Below are 12424 nucleotides of genomic sequence, written 5' to 3' on the forward strand. Positions count from 1 at the left end.
TTTACTATTAAAGAGTGCAAGATAATAAATAAGTAAAAATAGAAGTCCCCAAACATTCCCAGAAATTAGCAGAAATTCAGGTTAGTTTTGCAGAGATATTTACCTTAAATTACGATACTGCTTAATCACAAATTGTTTTTGTCAAACAATGATAGAAATGTAATAAAACAAGAAAATAAGACTGTCAGAAGGTTTCCTAAAGTTGGAACATACCTATGATGATGTGGATGTGGCCAAACGTGGTTTTTACTGCAGGGGTATATGGCTAGAAACTCATATGTACAAAGACCTTACAGGCCTTACTAAAACCAGCACCTACCAACTCACCTAATTTATGTTTAAATTGTTTTTATTGATTTTACAAATAAAAAACAAGACAGAAATCATTTAGAATGACTACAACAAAGGTCTTCAAGATTCAACAGTAACAGGAAGAAATGGAATGGCCAATGTAGATATCATTGTAAGAGCTGCCTAGGGTATCGGGTCCCCATCAACCCCTGGTACTACTTGTTAGATAATAGGGCCAAACCATCTTGAGAAGATATAATAATAAGACCAGATAACTCTAAGTTCTTGTGTTCAATAAAAAAAAGGAGGAATGAGAAGTAGGGTAAGATGAAAGATGAAAAAGTAAAAGATAAAAAATATAGAGTGTAGTTATACCCGTTGTTCTTGTGTATAATTCTAGTCAAGTAATCCGGAATTATGTCGGGTAAATACACAGAGAGTAAAGCATAAGACAGAAGGCTAGAAATGATAGGACAAGGTTAGGTTAGGACATCCGGACCCCCCCCCCCCCCTCTGAGCAATGTATTTACTGTGTTCTGTGTGTCTGTGATATCTCAAGAGAAAGTTTCTGTTTAGTGTCCAGTAGAACCAGACTTTCTCAAATTGTGTTTGTGTATCTAGGATGTGTGATGCAGACTCATACATACGATGGGTTAACGAGATCTTGTTCCTCACTTCCTCCCATGGGGGGGCCTTCGTTTTCCAGTATTTTGCAATACTTATTCTAGTCACCGTGCAGGTGATCTTAATGAAGGTGTTTATGTGTTTATTAAATCGAGGGAGGGGTTCGTGGAGGAGTGCTTGTGCTGGCAACTCACCTAATTTAAAAGGACAGTAAATGTAAAAAATGTTGTTACATAATTCTGCACATAGTTCAGAATTATTTAACATTATTTTGGTGAGTTCTTGTAAAATCAAAAGATTGAGAGATTTTATCCCCTAAAGTTAGTCTTAACTCGTCTCCTTTCCAGGCTATTCTGATCATGTCTTCTTTTCAAAAGCGATTTGCGGGTGCGCTGTCTAGTCACATCACGCCCGATCACGCTATTGAACTAAATGTAGCTCGCTCCTGCTACCAGACCAGAGTTGGAGCGCGCTACATATAGTTCAATAGAGTGATTGGGTGCGATGTGATTAGACAGTGCGCCTGCAAACCACTTGAAAAGAAGACGTGATCAGAAGAGCCTTGAGAAGGAGACAAGGTAAGTATAACTTTCTTTCCTAAGATATGGTGAGTCCACGGCATCATCAATTACTGTTGGGAATATCACTCCTGGCCAGCAGGACGAGGCAAAGAGTATCACAGCAAAGCTGTTAAAGGGACAGTAAACCTAAAATATAATGTTATATAATTCTGCACATAGTGCAGAATTATATAACATTATTTTAGTGCTATCGTTAGAAACCCTTTTTCTTTCATGTAATTAGCAAGAGTCCATGAGCTAGTGACGTATGGGATATACATTCCTACCAGGAGGGGCAAAGTTTCCCAAACCTTAAAATGCCTCTAAATACACCCCTCACCACGCCCACAATTCAGTTTTACAAACTTTGCCTCCTATGGAGGTGGTAAAGTAAGTTTGTGCTAGATTCTACGTTGATATGCGCTCCGCAGCAGGTTGGAGCCCGGTTTTCCTCTCAGCGTGCAGTGAATGTCAGAGGGATGTGAGGAGAGTATTGCCTGTTTGAATTCAATGATCTCCTTCTACGGGGTCTATTTCATAGGTTCTCTGTTATCGGTCGTAGAGATTCATCTCTTACCTCCCTTTTCAGATCGACGATATACTCTTATATATATATACCATTACCTCTGCTGATTTTCGTTTCAGTACTGGTTTGGCTTTCTACAAACATGTAGATGAGTGTCCTGGGGTAAGTAAGTCTTATTTTCTGTGACACTCTAAGCTATGGTTGGGCACTTTTTTAATAAAGTTCTAAATATATGTATTCAAACATTTATTTGCCTTGACTCAGGATGTTCAACATTCCTTATTTTCAGACAGTCAGTTTCATATTTGGGATAATGCACTTGAATCAAATATTTTTCTTACCTTAAAAATTTGACTTTTTTTCCCATTCCTGAAACTGTCATTTAAGGAATTTGATCAATTTTGCTTTATATGTTGTTTTTTCTCTTACATATTGCAAGATGTCTCACGTTGCATCTGAGTCAGAAGATACTTCAGGAAAATCGCTGTCTGGTGCTGGAACTACCAAAGCTAAGTGTATCTGCTGTAAACTTTTGGTAGCTATTCCTCCAGCTGTTGTTTGTATTAATTGTCATGACAAACTTGTTAATGCAGATAATATTTCCTTTAGTAATGTACCATTACCTGTTGCAGTTCCATCAACATCTAATGTTCAGAATGTCCCTGATAACATAAGAGATTTTGTTTCCTAATCCATCAAGAAGGCTATGTCTGTTATTCCTCCTTCTAGTAAACATAAAAAATCTTTTAAAACTTCTCTTTATACAGATGAATTTTTAAATGAACATCATCATTCTGATTCTAATGACTCTTCTGGTTCAGAGGATTCTGTCTCAGAGATTGATGCTGATAAATCTTCATATTTATTTAAAATGGAATTTATTCGTTCTTTACTTAAAGAAGTACTAATTGCTTTAGAAATTGAGGATTCTGGTCCTCTTGATACTAAATCTAAACGTTTAGATAAGGTCTTTAAATCTCCTGTGGTTATTCCAGAAGTTTTTCCTGTTCCTGGTGCTATTTCTGAAGTAATTTCCAGAGAATGGAATAATTTGGGTAATTCATTTACTCCTTCTAAACGTTTTAAGCAATTATATCCTGTGCCGTCTGACAGATTAGAATTTTGGGACAAAATCCCTAAAGTTGATGGGGCTATTTCTACCCTTGCTAAACATACTACTATTCCTACGTCAGATGGTACTTCGTTTAAGGATCCTTTAGATAGGAAAATTGAATCCTTTCTAAGAAAAGCTTATCTGTGTTCAGGTAATCTTCTTAGACCTGCTATATCATTGGCTAATGTTGCTGCAGCTTCAACTTTTTGGTTGGAAACTTTAGCGCAACAAGTAACAGATCATGATTCTCATAATAAAAAATTATTATTCTTCTTCAACATGCTAATAATTTTATCTGTGATGCCATTTTTGATATTATCAGAGTTGATGTCAGGTTTATGTCTCTAGCTATTTTAGCTAGAAGAGCTTTATGGCTTAAAACTTGGAATGCTGATGTGTCTTCTAAATCGACTCTACTTTCCATTTCTTTCCAGGGTAACAAATTATTTGGTTCTCAGTTGGATTCTATTATCTCAACTGTTACTGGTGGGAAAGGAACTTTTTTACCACAGGATAAAAAATCTAAGGGTAAAAACAGGGCTAATAATCGTTTTCGTTCCTTTCGTTTCAACAAAGAACAAAAACCTGATCCTTCATCCTCAGGAGCAGTTTCAGTTTGGAAACCATCTCCAGTCTGGAATAAATCCAAGCCTTCTAGAAAAGCAAAGCCAGCTTCTAAGTCCACATGAAGGTGCGGCCCTCATTCCAGCTCAGCTGGTAGGGGGCAGGTTACGTTTTTTCAAAGAAATTTGGATCAATTCTGTTCACAATCTTTGGATTCAGAACATTGTTTCAGAAGGGTACAGAATTGGTTTCAAGATAAGAGATTTTTTCTTTCCCGTGTCCCAGTAAATCCAGTGAAAGCTCAAGCATTTCTGAAATGTGTTTCAGATCTAGAGTTGGCTGGAATAATTATGCCAGTTCCAGTTCTGGAACAGGGGCTGGGGTTTTATTCGAATCTCTTCATTGTACCAAAGAAGGAGAATTCCTTCAGACCAGTTCTGGATCTAAAAATATTGAATCGTTATGTAAGGATACCAACGTTCAAAATGGTAATTGTAAGGACTATCTTGCCTTTTGTTCAGCAAGGGCATTATATGTCCACAATAGATTTACAGGATGCATATCTGCATATTCCGATTCATCCAGATCATTATCAGTTCCTGAGATTATCTTTTCTGGACAAGCATTACCAGTTTGTGGCTCTGCCGTTTGGCCTAGCTACAGCTCCAAGAATTTTTACAAAGGTTCTCGGTGCCCTTATGTCTGTAATCAGAGAACAGGGTATTGTGGTATTTCCTTATTTGGACGATATCTTGGTACTTGCTCAGTCTTTACATTTAGCAGAATCTCATACGAATCGACTTGTGTTGTTTCTTCAAGATCATGGTTGGAGGATCAATTCACTAAAAAGTTCATTGATTCCTCAGACAAGGGTAACCTTTCTGGGTTTCCAGATAGATTCAGTGTCCATGACTCTGTCTTTGATAGACAAGAGACGTCTAAAATTGATTTCAGCTTGTCGAAACCTTCAGTCACAATCATTCCCTTCGGTAGCCTTATGGATGGAAATTCTAGTTCTTATGACTGCTGCATCGGACGCGATCCCCTTTGCTCGTTTTCACATGCGACCTCTTCAGCTCTGTATGCTGAATCAATGGTGCAGGGATTACACAAAGATATCTCAATTAATATCTTTAAAAACGATTGTACGACACTCTCTAACGTGGTGGACAGATCACCATCTTTTAATTCAGGGGGCTTCTTTTGTTCTTCCGACCTGGACTGTAATTTCAACAGATGCAGGTCTTACAGGTTGGGGAGCTGTGTGGGGATCTCTGACGGCACAAGGAGTTTGGGAATCTCAGGAGGTGAGATTACCGATCAATATTTTGGAACTCCGTGCAATTTTCAGAGCTCTTCAGTCTTGGCCTCTTCTGAAGAGAGAATCGTTCATTTGTTTTCAGACAGACAATGTCACAACTGTGGCATACATCAATCACCAAGGAGGGACTCACAGTCCTCTGGCTATGAAAGAAGTATCTCGAATTCTGGTTTGGGCGGAATCCAGCTCCTGTCTAATCTCTGCGGTTCATATCCCAGGTATAGACAATTGGGAAGCGGATTATCTCAGTCGCCAAACGTTGCATCCGGGCGAATGGTCTCTTCACCCAGAGGTATTTCTTCAGATTGTTCAAATGTGGGAGCTTCCAGAAATAGATCTGATGGCGTCTCATCTAAACAAGAAACTTCCCAGGTATCTGTCCAGATCCCGGGATCCTCAGGCGGAAGCAGTGGATGCTTTATCACTTCCTTGGAAGTATCATCCTGCCTATATCTTTCCGCCTCTAGTTCTTCTTCCAAGAGTAATCTCCAAGATTCTGAAGGAATGCTCGTTTGTTCTGCTGGTAGCTCCAGCATGGCCTCACAGGTTTTGGTATGCGGATCTTGTCCGGATGGCCTCTTGCCATCCGTGGACTCTTCCGCTAAGACCAGACCTTCTGTCGCAAGGTCCTTTTTTCCATCAGGATCTCAAATCCTTTAAATTTAAAGGTATGGAGATTGAACGCTTGATTCTTGGTCAAAGAGGTTTCTCTGACTCTGTGATTAATACTATGTTACAGGCTCGTAAATCTGTATCTAGAGAGATATATTATAGAGTCTGGAAGACTTATATTTCTTGGTGTCTTTCTCATCATTTTTCTTGGCATTCTTTTAGAATTCCGAGAATTTTACAGTTTCTTCAGGATGGTTTAGATAAAGGTTTATCCGCAAGTTCTTTGAAAGGACAAATCTCTGCTCTTTCTGTTCTTTTTCACAGAAAGATTGCTAATCTTCCTGATATTCATTGTTTTGTACAAGCTTTGGTTCGTATAAAACCTGTCATTAAGTCAATTTCTCCTCCTTGGAGTTTGAATTTGGTTCTGGGGGCTCTTCAAGCTCTTCCTTTTGAACCCATGCATTCATTGGACATTAAATTACTTTCTTGGAAAGTTTTGTTCCTTTTGGCGATCTCTTCTGCCAGAAGAGTCTCTGAATTATCCGCTCTTTCTTGTGAGTCTCCTTTTCTGATTTTTCATCAGGATAAGGTGGTGTTGCGAACTTCTTTTGAATTTTTTACCTAAGGTTGTGAATTCCAACAACATTAGTAGAGAAATTGTGGTTCCCTCATTATGTCCTAATCCTAAGAATTCTAAGGAGAAATCGTTGCATTCTTTGGATGTTGTTAGAGCTTTGAAATATTATGTTGAAGCTACTAAGTCTTTCCGAAAGACTTCTAGTCTATTTGTTATCTTTTCCGGTTCTAGAAAAGGCCAGAAAGCTTCTGCCATTTCTTTGGCATCTTGGTTGAAATCTTTAATTCATCATGCCTATGTCGAGTCGGGTAAAACTCCGCCTCAAAGGATTACAGCTCATTCTACTAGGTCAGTTTCTACTTCCTGGGCATTTAGGAATGAAGCTTCGGTTGATCAGATTTGCAAAGCAGCAACTTGGTCCTCTTTGCATACTTTTACTAAATTCTACCATTTTGATGTATTTTCTTCTTCTGAAGCAGTTTTTGGTAGAAAAGTACTTCAGGCAGCGGTTTCAGTTTGAATCTTCTGTTTATGGTTTCATTAAACTTTATTTTGGGTGTGGATTATTTTCAGCAGGAATTGGCTGTCTTTATTTTATCCCTCCCTCTCTAGTGACTCTTGCGTGGAAAGATCCACATCTTGGGTAGTCATTATCCCATACGTCACTAGCTCATGGACTCTTGCTAATATGAAAGAAATGAATTTATCAGGTAAGTTCTTACATAAATTATGTTTTTTCCCTTTTTATTTTTTTTAGAATATGTCCGTTTTACAGACCTGTTCTCTGTACTCTGCTGAGCGGGTCTGTTTTTTTTACACAGCGCATCGGCCAGACAGAGCAGGAGCGAGCTGCACTTAGTTTTATGTAAAACGGAGATATTTTAAAAAAATTAAAAGGGAAAAAAAGGGTTTCCAACGATAGCACTAAAATAATGTTATATAATTCTGCACTATGTGCAGAATTATATAACATTATTTTTTAGGTTTACTGACACTTTAAGTATCACTTCCCCTCCCACAATCCCCAGTCATTCTCTTTGCCTTCGGTGCAAGGAAGAGGTGAAGTTTTTGGTGTCTGAAGAAGTTTGGATTATTTCACTTCTATCAAGATTTTATTATTTTAGAAGCCAGAGTAGGTTTGCTCTGATCTTTCCTCTCAAGATTGAGTCTAGCCGTACTCCACATTAGTCTCTTCAGTAGGACAGTGGTGGCTTTAAAGCAGTTAGGAACTTGTGAGGTGGGCCTTGCTGCGTTTTACGAACATGTTGCTGCCCTGGTATAGAAAGCCTGAGTAGGTTCTTTCTTTCTTCCACAGGTCTCTGTGAGGAGTGGCATCCTCTCATGCCGGGTGACCTGTCCTCCTGCCGGACAGCTATATGTGCAGCTAAGTGCCTTTTGTCTTCTGGGGCTAGGAGGCTGGCACTGAAGGGGTTGAGGACTCCCTGCATTTTATATAGGACGCAATATCCTATATAATAATTGGCCAAGTATGTTTGTCAGATGCAGTCATGCGCAGTAGAGACTGCACGTGACAAACATACCTGGCCTTGATCAGTGTCGGCTTGGAGCGAGGCCAGTAACAGCTGTGAGACGCAGCCGCGCTCCCATGTGACAGCGGGCGTGCGCGAGGTACAGCGAGGCCAGTAACAGCTGTGAGAAGCGGCCGCGCGCTACACGGGAGGTGAGTGACAGCGGGCGTGCGCGAGGTACACAGCATACAAGCTGAACAGCTGTGAGGTCTGGGGAGCACGAGGCAAGCGGTCACTCACCTCACCTCCCATGTAGTGCCGCGATGGGGGCGTGGCCGGGCGGGTGTCACAGCGATGGGCGTGGCCGTGCGGGTGTCTCCGCGATTGGGCGTGGCCGTGCGGGTGTCGCCGTGAGGGGGCGTGGCCGGGCGGGGTGCTGCGATGGGGGCGTGGCAAGAGAGGGAGCAAGAGAGGGGGGAGAAGGCCCAAAGAAGGGGGGAGAAGGGCCAAAGAAGGGGGGAGAGAGCCAAATATATGGGGGAGAGAACAAAAGAGGGGGCAGAGAGAGCCAAATAGAGGGGGGAGAGAACAAAAGATGGGGCAGAGAGAGCCAAAGAGTGTTGAGAGAGAGCCAAAGAGGGGGGAGAGAGACAAATAGAGGGGGGGGGAAGAGAGCCAAAGAGGGGGGAGAGAGAGCCAAACAGGGGGCAGAGAGAGCCAATGAGGGGGCAAAGAGAGCCAATGAGGGGGCAGAGAGAGCCAAAGAGGGGGGAGAGAACAAAAGAGGGGGCAAAGAGAGCAAAAGAAAGGGGGGAGAGAGCCAAAGAGGGGAGAGAGAGAGCAAAAGAGGGGGAGAGAACAAAAGAGGGGGCAGAGAGAGACAAAGAGGGGGGAGAGAGCCAAAGAGGGGGGAGAGAACAAAAGAGGGGGGAGAGAACAAAAGAGGGGAGAGAGAGAGCAAAAGAGGGTAGAGTGCAAAGGAGAGGGGGGAGAGAAAGCAAAAGAGAGGGGGAGAGAGAGCAATAGAGAGGGAGTGAGAGCAAGGGGTGGGACCGCTGTACTGCAAAAATGGCCCGTGTACACGGGCTTTAGTACTAGTCCTTAATAAAGGATATTTCTTTCATGTAATTAGCAAGAGTCCATGAGCTAGTGACGTATGGGATATACATTCCTACCAGGAGGGGCAAAGTTTCCCAAACCTTAAAATGCCTATAAATGCACCCCTCACCACACCCACAATTCAGTTTTACAAACTTTGCCTCCGATGGAGGTGGTGAAGTAAGTTTGTGCTAGATTCTACGTTGATATGCGCTCCGCAGCAAGTTGGAGCCCGGTTTTCCTCTCAGCGTGCAGTGAATGTCAGAGGGATGTGAGGAGAGTATTGCCTATTTGAATGCAGTGATCTCCTTCTACGGGGTCTATTTCATAGGTTCTCTGTTATCGGTCGTAGAGATTCATCTCTTACCTCCCTTTTCAGATCGACGATATACTCTTATATATACCATTACCTCTGCTGATTCTCGTTTCAGTACTGGTTTGGCTTTCTACAAACATGTAGATGAGTGTCCTGGGGTAAGTAGGTCTTATTTTCTGTGACACTCTAAGCTATGGTTGGGCACTTTGTTTATAAAGTTCTAAATATATGTATTCAAACATTTATTTGCCTTGACTCAGAATGTTCAACTTTCCTTATTTTTCAGACAATCAGTTTCATATTTGGGATAATGCATTTGAATTAATCATTTTTTCTTACCTTTCAAAAATTTGACTCTTTTTTCCCTGTGGGCTGTTAGGCTCGCGGGGGCTGAAAATGCTTCATTTTATTGCGTCATTCTTGGCGCGGATTTTTTTGGCGCAAAAATTCTTTTCCGTTTCGGCCTCATACGTGTCGCCGGAAGTTGCGTAATTTTTTTGACGTTATTTTGCGCCAAAAATGTCGGCGTTACGGATGTGGCGTCATTTTTGGCGCCAAAAGCATTTAGGCGCCAAATAATGTGGGCGTCTTGTTTGGCGCTAAAAAAATATGGGCGTCGCTTTTGTCTCCACATTATTTAAGTCTCATTATTTATTGCTTCTGGTTGCTAGAAGCTTGTTCACTGGCATTTTTTTCCCATTCCTGAAACTGTCATTTAAGGATTTTGTTCAATTTTGCTTTATATGTTGTTTTTTCTATTACATATTGCAAGATGTTCCACGTTGCAACTGAGTCAGAAGATACTTTAGGAAAATCACTGCCGGGGCTGGAGCTACCAAGCTAAGTGTATCTGCTATAAATTTTTGGTATCTGTTTCTCCAGCTGTTGTTTGTATTGCATGTCATGACAAACTTATTAATGCAGATAAAATTTCCTTTAGTACTGTTATATTACCTGTTGCTGTTCCGTCAACATCTAAATTTCAGAGTGTTCCTGATAAACATAAGAGATTTTATTTTTTAAATCCATTTAGAAGGCTATGTCTGTTATTTCTCCTTCTAGTTTACATAAAAGTCCTTTAAAACTTCTCTTTTTTTCAGATGAATTTTTAAATGAACATCATCATTCTGATACTGATAATGGTTCTTCTGGTTCAGAGGTTTCTGTCTCAGAGGTTGATGCTGATAAATCTTTGTATTTGTTCAAGATGGAATTTATTCGTTCTTTATTTTAAAGAAGTATTAATTGCTTTAGATATAGAGGATTCTGGTCCTCTTGATACTGAATCCAAACGTTTAAATAGGGTTTTTAAATCTCCTGTAGTTATTCCAGAAGTGTTTAATCTCCCTGATGTTTTTTCTGAAGTAATTTCCAGGGAATGGAATAATTTGGGTAATTCTTTTACTCCTTCTAAACGTTTAAGCAATTATATCCTGTGCCATCTGACAGATTAGAGTTTTTTGGGACAAAATCCCTAAGGTTTGGGGCTGTCTCTATTCCTGCTAAAATGTACTACTATTTCTACGGCAGATAGTACTAAATTTAAGGATCCTTTAGATAAGAAAATTGAATCCTTTCTAAGAAAAGTTTACTTATGTTCAGGTAATCTTCTTAGACCTGCTATATTTTTACCGGATGTTGCTGCAGCTTCAACTTTTTGGTTAGAAGTTTTAGCACAACAAGTAACAGATCATAATTTTATAGCATTATTATTATTCTATAACATGCTAATAATTTTATTGGTGATACCATCTTTTGATATCATTAGTGTTGATGTCAGGTATATGTCTCTAGCTATTTTAGCTAGAAAAGCTTTATGGATTAAACTTGGAATGCTGATATGTCTTCTAAGTCAACTTTGTTTTCTCTTTCTGTCCAGGGTAATAATCATTTTTTTCGTTCTTTTTTTCATAATAAGGAACAAAAGCCTGATCCTTCATCCTCAGGAGCGGTATCAGTTTGGAAACTTTTTCCAGTTTGGAATATATCCAAGCCTTATAGAAACCTATAGTCAGCTCCTAAGTACCCATGAAGGTGCGGCCCTTTTTTCCAGTTCAGCTGGTATGGGGCAGATTACGTTTTCTTCAAAGGAATTTGGATCAATTCCGTTCTCAATCTCTGGTTTCAGAACATTGTTTCAGAAAGGTACAGAATTGGCTTCAAGTTAAGGCCTCCTGCTAAGAGATTTTTTTCTTTCCCGTGTCCCAGTTAACACAGCAAGGCTCAGCATTTCATAAATGTGTTTCAGATCTAGAGTTGGCTGGAGTAATTATGCCAGTTCCAGTTCTGGAACAGGGACTAGGGTTTTATTTTATCTCTTCATTGTACCAAAGAAGGTCAATTCCTTCAGACCAGTTCCGGATCTATCAATATTGAATCGTTATGTAAGGATACCAACATTCAAGATGGTTACTGTAGGACTATTCTGCCTTTTGTTTAGTAAGGGCATTATATGTCTACAATAGATTTACAGGATGTGTATCTGCATATTCCGATTCATCCATATCATTTTTAGTGTCTGAGATTCTCTTTTTAGACAAGCATTACCAGTTTTGTGGCTCTACCGTTTGGCCTAGCCTCAGTTCCAAGAATTTTTTTCAAAGATTCTCGGTGCCCTTCTTTCTGTATTCAGAGAACGGGGTTTTGGTATTTCCTTATTTGGACGATTATCTTGGTATTTGCTCAGTCTTCTCATTCGAAGAATCTCATGCGAATCGATTTGTGTTGTTTCTTCAAGATCATGATTGGAGGATCAATTTACCAAAAAGTTCATTGATTCCTCAGTCAAGGGTAACCTTTCTGGGTTTCCAGATAGATTCAGTATCCATGACTCTGTCTTTAACAGACAAAAGACGTCTAAAATTGATTTCAGCTTGTCGAAACCTTCAGTCACAATCATTCCCTTCGGTAACCTTATGCAGGGAAATTCTAGGTCTTATGACTGCTGCATCGGACGCGATCCCCTTTGCTCGTTTTCACATGCGACCTCTTCAGCTCTGTATGCTGAATCAATGGTGCAAGGATTACACAAAGATATCTCAATTTATATCTTTAAAAACCGATTGTTCGACACTCTCTAACGTGGTGGACAGATCACCATTGTTTAATTTAGGGGGCTTCTTTTTGTGCTTCCGACCTGGACTGTAATTTCAACAGATACAAGTCTCACAGGTTGGGGAGCTGTGTGGGGATCTCTGACGGCACAAGGAGTTTGGGAATCTCAGGAGGTGAGATTACCGATCAATATTTTGGAACTCCGTGCAATTTTCAGAGCTCTTCAGTTTTGGCCTCTTCTGTAGAGAGAATCGTTCATTTGTTTTCAGACAGACAATGTCACAACTGTGGCATA

General features: G+C 40.3%; 1 protein-coding gene across 1 annotated transcript in view; it reads left to right on the forward strand.

Annotated features, from left to right (window-relative positions):
• TRIM14 (tripartite motif containing 14) overlaps window positions 1-12424 on the forward strand; it is a 307177-nt gene that overhangs the window by 181991 nt on the left and 112762 nt on the right. The gene's annotated exons all lie outside the window — the stretch shown is intronic.

Source organism: Bombina bombina, chromosome 2 (genome assembly GCF_027579735.1).
Source record: "Bombina bombina isolate aBomBom1 chromosome 2, aBomBom1.pri, whole genome shotgun sequence".
Lineage (NCBI taxonomy): Eukaryota > Metazoa > Chordata > Amphibia > Anura > Bombinatoridae > Bombina > Bombina bombina.